The sequence below is a fragment of the Giraffa tippelskirchi genome, chromosome 4, assembly GCF_054371585.1.
Source record: "Giraffa tippelskirchi isolate mGirTip1 chromosome 4, T2T-mGirTip1v1.2.pri, whole genome shotgun sequence".
Classification (NCBI taxonomy): domain Eukaryota; kingdom Metazoa; phylum Chordata; class Mammalia; order Artiodactyla; family Giraffidae; genus Giraffa; species Giraffa tippelskirchi.
The window spans coordinates 194,927,985-194,937,991 of NC_137278.1; the positions used below are offsets into that span (position 1 = coordinate 194,927,985).

Sequence of the window (10,007 nt, forward strand, 5' to 3'; positions counted from 1 at the left end):
CTTTGTGGGTGACAGAGTCCTCAGGAGCAGGAGCCAGAGGTTGGCTCACTCCCTGTAGCATATATATATATTAACACCCCAGGTAGGATATGGAGCAATGAGGATGCCACAGCCAATCACCTTTTGGGGCCTCAGGCAGAGGTGTTATACCAGGGTAGGGCTTCTATTCATTTCTTAAAATTTATTTCTCCCTGAAACATTCATACTGGCTCAGCCAGTCTCAAAAACCTGTTTAGGGGAAAAACCCAGGGTGGATGTATTCACAGCAGTAAACCTCTCAACACGTTTGAGATCCTTCCCTTTTCTTCTGATTTCTTTCCAAAATTCCCATCCACATTTGATCTTTTTTTTTTTCTCTTCATATTATTCTATTAAGACATGTGTGTGGGAGCAGTATCAATTCAAAGCAGTAGGCGTTTACCTAATGGTGGATTTTTTTTTTTAATACTATTCACTATTATCATGACTGTATGAAAATAGGAAACTATACCTACCATAGAGGAACTATAAATTGGACAGTCTTTCAGAAAGCAATTTCACAACACTGGTCAAGAGCCTCACTGATTTGCATATTCTTTGACTCAGTGACTCTCATTCTGGGAACATATTTTTATGGGAAACTAGAGCAGGCACGTATGCAGAAAATATATCCACTGAGTTTCTTCCCAGTGCTCTTTACAATGGCAAGACTTGGAAGCCACCTAAAGTATAAATTAGTAAGGATAATTTGTAGCACTAGTGACCAACCTGAGTCAAGCCTACTTAAACAAAAAAGAGTTTTAATAATTGGGGAGAATCAGACATAAAAAACGGGGTTTTCCTGGTGGCTCAGATGGTAAAGAATCTGCCTGCAATGCAGGGAACCAAGATTCAGTCCCAGGATTGGTAATATCCCTGGAAGAAGGGAATGGCTACCCACTCCAGTATTCTTGCCTGGAGAAATCCATGGACACAGTAGCCTCGCAAGCTATGGTCCATGGAGTCGCCAAGAGTTGGACACGACTGAGTGACTCACACTTATACTTTTCAGACATAAAGAAAGAATGAGAACTTCCCTGGTGGTCCAGTGGCTAAGACTCCATGCTCTCAATGCATGGGACCAGGTTCCATCTCTGCTCAGGGAACTAGATCCCAGATATAGCAACTAAAGATCTGCAAGCAGTAGTTCAGTTCAGTTCAGTTCAGTTCAGTCATTCAGTCGAATCAGACTCTTTGCGACCCCATGGACTGCAGCATAGCAGGCCTCCCTATCCATCACCAACTCTCAGAGTTTACTCAAACTCATGTCCATTGAGTCAGAGATGCCATTCAGCCATCTCATCCTCTGTCGTCCCCTTCTCCTCCTGCCTTCAATCTTTCCCATCATCAGGGTCTTTTCAAATGAGTCAGTTCTTCGCATCAGGTGGCCAAAGTATGGGAGTTTCAGCTTCAGCATCAGTCCTTCCAATGAATATTCAGGACTGATTTCCTTTAGGATGGACTTGTTGGATCTCCAACATCACAGTTCAAAAGCATCAATTCTTCAGCGCTCAACTTTCTTTAGAGTCCAATCTGCAAGCAGTAACAAAGATCAAAGATACTGAGCAACTAAGACCCAGAAAAATAAACAAATAAAAATATTTTTAAAAAGAAAGAAAGAACTGAACCAGAGAAACTGAAAACTTTATGACCTGGAATTGGAGCCTTGATGCTGCCAGGATTCATTTCCCCCACCCCCAATTTTTCCATCTTATTTGTTCATCTCCTGCCACACAGAGGATTTCCTTCAAGTGATGAGGAAGATGGCAACTGTGCGTCCTCAATCCATATTCCTTCAGCTCTAGGATTCCAGTGGACAAAAATTTTCATCTAAGTTATATAAATTTCTAAAGAAAGATTTTATTCCTTCTTTCACACACTCACTTCTGAATCAACTATTGTAGCCAGGATACTATGATAGGGCTTCCCAAGTGGCACTAATGGTAAAAATACACCTCCAATGCAGGAGACTTAGGTTCAATATCTGGGTCAGGAAGATCCCCTGGAGAAAGTAATGGCTACCCATCCCAGTATTCTTGCCTGGAGAATTCCATGGACAGAGGAGCCTGGTGGGCTACAGTCCATGGGGTTGCAAAAGAGTTGGACACAACTGAACTTACTTACTTGCTTACTTACACTATGATAGGGAGTTCTTGGGTCATTCTGAGGCCAGCGTTATGGCTTACTATGATTGACAGCCCCATCGAACCACATGGACCTGGAGACGAGAAACCCTCTAAAGAAAGAAGAGGGTTGGGGTAAAGATGCTGGGGAAAAAAAAAACACGAAGTCTATTATAATGCCCAATAATATGAGTTTGGTTGAAAACATTGCCATAGTAATATAAATTAATACAGTTCAGCTATTTAAAATAATGTTTTTATGACAAAGAGAATTGTTTGCAATACTAATTGAAGGGGTAGGAGGAAGAAATAACAAGACAAACTGATTTTTACAAATTTTCACTTCCTCCATGGCTGCAAAAATGCCAGTGAGGAAAAGCAAGACAAACTGCAAGATCATGGCTTTTCTTGAACCAAAAAGTTGAATCAGAGAGCTGAGTCAAAGTTAAGTCAACTAAACAGCCTGAAATCTAAGGAGGCACGGTTCCTCCAGAGCAAAGATGGGATGTTTAATCTGTGCCAGTACATGGGAAGTACTGGAGCCATCATAGAAACAGTAAGAATAATACAGCTAAAGGTTTCTATTTTCATTTTATGTATTTATTTTTGGCTGCATTGGGCCTTCATTGCTGTGCACGTGATCTGGTTTAGTTCTGGTGATCGGGGTCCATTCTTTGGTGCAGTGCCCAGGCGTCTCACTGCTTTGGCCTCCCTTGCTGCAGAGCACGGGTTCCAGGGTGCAAGAGCTTCAGTAGTTGTGGCATCCATACTTTGTAGATCTGCAGCATGAGGAATCTTCCTGGACCAGAAACTGAACCCATGTCCTCTGCACTGGCAGGCAGACGCTGGACCAGCTGAAGTTTTATAATGAACTATCCCTGGTAGCTCAGTTGGTAAAGAATCCACCTGCAATTCAGGAGACCCAGGTTCAATTCCTAGGTCGGGAAGAGCCACTGGAGAAGGGGTTGGCTACCGATTCCAGTATTCTTGGGCTTCCCTTGTGGCTCAGCTGGTAAAGAATCTGTGTGCAATGAGGGAGACCTGGGTTTGATCCCTGGGTTGGGAAGATCCCCTGGAGAAGGAAAAGGCTACCCACTCCAGTATTCTGGCCTGGAGAATTCCGTGGACTGTATAGTCCATGGGGTCACAGAGAGTTGGACACAACTGAGTGACTTTTCACTCACTCACATTAACTATTAAAGGCCTATGTGGGCTTGAGTGCTATCTCCCCAATCACAGGAGATGGCAAGAGTGAACATCGACATTTTAGGAATAAGCAAACTAAAATGGAATGGAATGGATTTAATTCAGATGACCATTGTATGTACTACTGTAGGCAAGAATCGCTTAGAAGAAATGGAGTAGCCCTCATAGTCAACAAAACAGTCCAAAATGCAGTACTTGGGTGCAATCTCAAAAATGACAGAAAGAACTCTGTTCGTTTCCAAGGCAAACCACTCAATATCACAGTAATCCAAGTCTATGCCCCGATCAGTAATGCTGAAGAAGCTGAAGTTGAACAGTTCTATGAAGACCTTTTAGAACCCCAAAAAGATGTCCATTTCATTATAGGGGACTAGAATGCAAAAGTAGGAAGTCAAGAAACACCTGGAGTAACAGGCAAATTTGGCCTTGGAGTACAGAATGAAACGGAGCAAAGGCTAATTGAGTTCTGCCAAGAGAACGCACTGGTCATAGCAAACACCCTCTTCCAACAACACAAGAGAAGACTCTACACATGGACATCACCAGATGGTCAATACGGAAATCAGATTGATTATATTCTTTGCAGCCAAAGATGGAGAAGCTCTATACAGTCAGCAAAAACAGACTGGGAGCTGACTGTGGCTCAGATCATGAACTCCTTTTGCCAAATTCAGACTTAAATTGAAGAAAGTAGGGAAAACCACTAGACCATTCAGGTATGAGCTAAATCAAATCCATTAAAATTATACAGTGCAAGTGAGGAATAGATTCAAGGGATTAGATCTGATAGAGTGCCGGAAGAACTATGGAGGGAGGTTTGTGACATTGTATAGATGGCAGGGATCAAGACCATCCCCAGATGGCAGGGATCAAGACCATCCCCAAGAAAAAGAAATGCAAAAAGGCAAAATGGTTGTCTGAAGAGGCCTTACAAATAGCTGTGAAAAGAAGAGAAGTGAAAGACAAAGGAGAAAAGAAAAGATATACCCATTTGAATGCAGAGTTCCAAAGAATAGCAAGGAGAGATAAGAAAGCCTTCCTCAGTGATCAGTGCAAAGAAATAGAGGAAAACAATAGAATGGGAAAGACTAGTGATCTCTTCAAGAAAATCAGAGACATCAAGGGAACATTTCATGCAAAGATGGGAACAATAAAGGACAAAAATTGTATGGACTAATGGAAGTAGAAGATATTAAGAAGAGGTGGCAAGAATACACAGAAGAACTAGACAAAAAAAACTTCATGACCCAGATAACCACAATGGTGTGATCACTCACCTAGAGCCAGACATCCTGGAAGGTGAAGTCAAGTGGGCCTTAGGAAACATCACTACAAACAAAGCTAGTGGAGGTGATGGAATTCCAGTTGAGCTATTTCAAATTCTGAAAGATGATGCTGTGAAAGTGCTGCACTCGATATGCCAGCGAATTTGGAAAACTCAGCAGTGGCCACAGGACTGGAAAAGGTCAGTTTTCATCCCAATCCCAAAGAAAGGCAATGCCAAAAAACACTCAAACTACCGCACAATTGCACTCATCTCACACGCTAGCAAAATAATGCTCAAAATTCTCCAAGACAGGCTTCAACAGTACGTGAACCATCAACTTCCAGATGTTCGAGTTGGATTTAGAAAAGGCAGAGGAACCAGAGATCAAATTGCCAACATCCGTTGGATCATTGTAAAAGCAAGAGAGTTCCAGAAAAACATCTACTTCTGTTTTATTGACCATGCCAAAGCCTTTGTGCGGATCACAACAAACTACGGAAAATTTTGAAAGAGGTGGGAATACCAGACCACCTGACCTGCCTCCTGAGAAATCTGTATGCAGGTCAGGAAGCAACAGTTAGAACTGGACATGGAACAACAGACTCATTCCAAATCAGGAATGGAGTCAAGGCTGTATATTGTCACCCTGCTTATTTAGTTTATATGCAGAGTACATCATGAGAAACGCTGGGCTGGAAGAAGCACAAGCTGGAATCAAGATTTCCGGGAGAAATGTCCATAACCTCAGATATGCAGCTCACAACACCACCCTTATGGCAAAAAGTGAAGAAGAACTAAAGAGCGTTTTGATGAAAGTGAAAGAGGAGATGACAGAGGATGAGATGGTTGGATGGCATCACTGACTCGATGGACATGAGTTTGAGTAAACTCTGGGAATTGGTGATGGACAGGGAGGCCTGGCTTGCTGCAGTCCGTGGATCCCAAAGAGTCAGACACGACTAAGTGACTGAACTGAACTGAATTGTGGGCTTGAGTAGCTCCCAAGAAAAATCTCTGTGTGCCAAAGAAGCAAGGGAACTTGTATTTACTCACAGATTCTTTTCCGAGACTTTGACCAGGTGTTGCCAGAAAGACTAAGCAAGGATGACAGAGTAAATTAAGCCTCCCTTAGTAGTACAGGCATAGAGGACAACATTATCTACCCCTGCAAGAAAGGGCCAGCTCCTCTTATTGTTCTCTCAAAAGTCTTAAGCCTCTGAAAAGGAACAGCAAAAACCCACTGTTGCCAACAGAAGGAATAAGGCGAGAAAAATCTACCCTGGGGAGAGAAAAGAAACAGCTCTCAGTGAAGAGTTCTGTGCCGGTGCTTTTATCCATTATGCGTGTATGTATATATGCATGTTATTTATTTTTGGCTGCACTGGGTCTTCACTGCCGCACGCGGGCTTTCTCTAGTTGTGGCAACAAGGGCTGCTCTCTAGCTGTGCTCAGGCTTCTCATCGTGGTGACTTCTCTTGTTGCAGAGCTTGTGTCCTAGGGCACACAGGCTTCAGGAGTTATGGCGCACAGGCTCAGTTGCTCTGAGGCACACAGCATGTTAGTTTCCAGGTCAGGGATCCAATGCAGTGTGCTCCTGCGTTGGCAAGCAGATTCTTAACCACTGGACCACCAGGGAAGTCCTGCCAGTGCCTTTAGACATCTCCTAAAACTGAAGGAGGGGCAAGAAAATCCTTCCCACACAAGACCTGCCAGAGGTAGGCAGGAATGCTGAGAAACCTCATTCTCCAGGGCCCAGGTATATAAAAGCTATCTAAGATTGAAGATGAAGAGGACCACAGAGAACCACCCTACCCCCTCCCCACTACTCTAGCAAGCACCAAGTCACGAGTAGTAGCATCTGCCACTGGCAGAGGAGCAAGAACAACGAGAGAAACTGTTTCTGTATAAGCCTCCAAGGTGTATAAGGAATGTGAAGAATTGAGGGTGGAGAACAAACATTGAGAAATCTTTCCATCATTTCAGACCCCACCCTAAGCCTAAGACACCATAAGAGGAATTTGAAACTTATGGTGCCCTAGAAGTAATCTTGGCAATAGCAAAACCTAATTCCACCTTACCTTTTAACTAGATGGTTCCATCCACCAAGCAAACTGCCTGGGAAGAGGCACAAATAGTATTTATCTAAATCTCTCCTATTCTACACAAGATGTCTGGCATTCAATCAAGAGTTACATGATCTGGACTTCCTTGGTGGTCCAGGAGTTAATACTCTGTGCTCCTAATGCAGAGGACCTGGGTTCAATTCCTGGTCAGGGACCTAAATTCCACTTACCGCAACTAAGACCTGGTCAAACAAATAAATACATATTTTTAAAAATTATATGATCTATCAAAAGAAGAAGAACAAAGAAGACAAACCCCTGCCTTCTAAATACAAAACAATTGACAGAACCAGGTTCAGAGGTGATCTACATGTTAGTAATATCAAAGAGGGAATTTAAAATGGCTAGGAGAAATTTCATAAAAGATCTAATGATAAGGGCTTCCCTGGTGGTCCAGTGGCCAGGACTCTGAGCTCCCAACACAAGGGAACTGGGTTCGATCACTGGTCAGGGGACTGGATCCCACGTGCCGCAACTAAGATCCAGCGCAGCCAAAAAAATAAGTAATTTTTAAAAAGATCTAATGATAAAGGTGGACAGCATCTATGAACAGACAGGGAATTCTAAAAGAAAGACATTAATGATAAAAGATAAAAATACTGAAAATAAAAACTATGGTATCAGAGATGAGCAACTCCTCTTAAAGGCTGATTAGTAAACCTGACAGAGCTGAGGAAATAATAAATCAATTTCTACTCTTGAAATGAGTCAATAGGAATTATGCAAACTGAAACGTCAAGAAAAAAGAGGACAAACAAATTGAACAGAGTATCCAAGAGCTGTGGGACAATATCAAATCCTTTAATGCACATGTTATTAGAATCCTAGGGGAAGAGAGAAAAACCAAGCAGAAGAAATGTTTGAAGAGATAACAGATGAGTTTTCCAAAAGTAATGAAAACCATCAAATACTATATCCAAGAATCACAGCAGGATAAATGCCAAAATAAAACACACCTAACCCATCATGTTCAAACTTCTCTAAACCAGAGATAAATAGGGAGTCCTGGAGGTGGCCAAAGCGGGAAAAAAATACATATATATATATTTCATATTAAAAAAACAAAGGTCAGAATTACAACAAACTCTTCTTGAAAAACATAACTATCCAGAAGACAATGGACAGACATCTTTAAAGCATCAAAAGAAGAGGGGGAGGGGATTCTGTACTCAGCAAATGTATCTTTCAATAAGAAGGGGGAAAAGAGGTTTTTTTTCAGACAAACAAAAGCTGAGAGAATTTATTGCCAGAAGATGTATTCTACAAACAACATTAAAGGGAGTTCTTAATTAAGGCAGAAGAAATAAGACAGGAGTTGACAAACTGGCCTGCTGTTCATATCCAGCCTTTCACAGGTTTTGCAAATAAAGTTTTATTGGAACACAGTAATATTCATTTGCTTACATATTATCAGTGGCTATTTTGTGCTGTAGTAGATCTGAAGGATTATTAAGAGACTATGTGGCCCCCTTCGCCTCCAGCAGGCCCCAAGCCAGGTGGGGACGAGCTCAGGCTGGGCGTTCACTCCAGCAGTTCCGCGTCTGCGCAGCGGACGTGGGGCTGGAGCGGAGACGGCGGGGAAGGCGCAGGATGCGCGGGAGCCAATGGGCAAGCTCTGGGAAGCCGAGCTGGCGGCGGCGGCCGGATCGGCGCTCACTCTCGGGATGGAGGGCGAGTGCCGGGCATCTCAGGCGCGCTCCTGGGGCCTCCCGGCTGGGGGCGCCGGCGAGGACAGCCCGGGGCGGGGTGAAGCCCCCCTCCCCGGCAGCATCGGCTCCTCCTCCCTGCTGCAGGCCGAGGTGTTGGATCTGGACAAGGACGAGGACGACCTGGACATGTTCCGTAAGGATGCCTCATTGATGGACATGAATTCCTTCAGCCCTCTGATGCCGACATCCCCTTTATCAATGATAAACCAAGTCAAGTTTGAAGATGAGCCAGATTTGAAAGATCTTTTTATTACAGTCGATGAACCTGAAAGCCATGTTACTACAATTGAAACTTTTATTACTTATAGGATTATTACTAAAACATCTCGTGGGGAATTTCACTCCAGTGAATTTGAAGTTAGGAGACGTTATCAAGATTTCCTTTGGTTGAAAGAAAAACTTGAAGAAGCACACCCGACTCTGATTATTCCACCATTGCCAGAAAAGTTTATAGTGAAAGGAATGGTGGAATGCTTTAATGATGACTTCATTGCGACACGCAGGAAGGCATTGCACAAATTTTTTAACCGAATTGCTGATCATCCAACTGTAACATTTAATGAAGACTGTAAAATTTTTCTTACTGCACAAGCTTCGAAATTCTCTTCTCACAAGAAGCAAGGGCCTGGATTACTCAGCAGGATGGGACAGTCAGTCAGAGCAGTTGCATTGTCAATGAGAGGAGTTAAAAGTCGCCCCGAGGAGTTCATGGAAATGAATAACTTCATTGAAATATTTAGCCAGAAAATAAATTTGATAGATAAAATATCTCAGAGAATCTACAAGGAAGAAAGGGCTGTCATGAAAAGAAAAGACCAAATACAGGCAGAATTGGATTCTCAAGTTGAAGCTTTGACATCCAAAAAGGCAGATACTGATCTGCTTACGGAAGAGATTGGAAAACTGGAAGATAAAGTGGAGTGGGCTAATAATGCCCTGAAAGCAGATTGGGAAAGATGGAAAGAAAACATGCAAAATGATATCAAGTCAGCATTTACAAATACGGCTGAGGAAAACATCCTCTATTATGCGGGTGGGAATCCTCATGGGAATCCTACATGGGAATCCTACATGGGAATCCTTCCTTACATCACAGACAGATCTCCACTTGGAAGAAGCCTCTGAAGATAAATTGTAATCTCATTGAAGACCTCTATGTCATCTTTGGAAGATAATGTCTGTTAACCAAAGTTATTCTTTCTCAATGGGCTGGATCCTTTCTAAAGTGGATGAAAAGTATTTCACACTATCTGGAAAACCAAGAACTTAAAGCTCAGGTGTTCCCGATCATTGATATAAATTTGGAGATATATATATATATATATATACACACACATATATATACACAGATACACACATATACAGACATATAAATATTTAGCTTAGTTTTAACTATGTTCTTAAATTTTATGCCAATAATTATACATAAAAAAGTTTTTTCTTAAATATTTGTCTGCGGAACATGTCATTTTAAATATATTGTAAAGACTCAGTTTTAATAAAAAGTTTAACGTAAAAAAAAAGAGACTATGTGGCGTGCAAAGCCTGCATTATTTATACC

The 10,007-nt window shown here is 42.2% G+C and overlaps 1 pseudogene; it reads left to right on the top strand.

The window, feature by feature from the left end:
- The first annotated feature begins 8,401 nt into the window (after positions 1–8,401).
- Positions 8,402–9,571, top strand: LOC145545720 (sorting nexin-7 pseudogene; annotated as a pseudogene).
- The last annotated feature ends 436 nt before the right edge of the window (positions 9,572–10,007 follow it).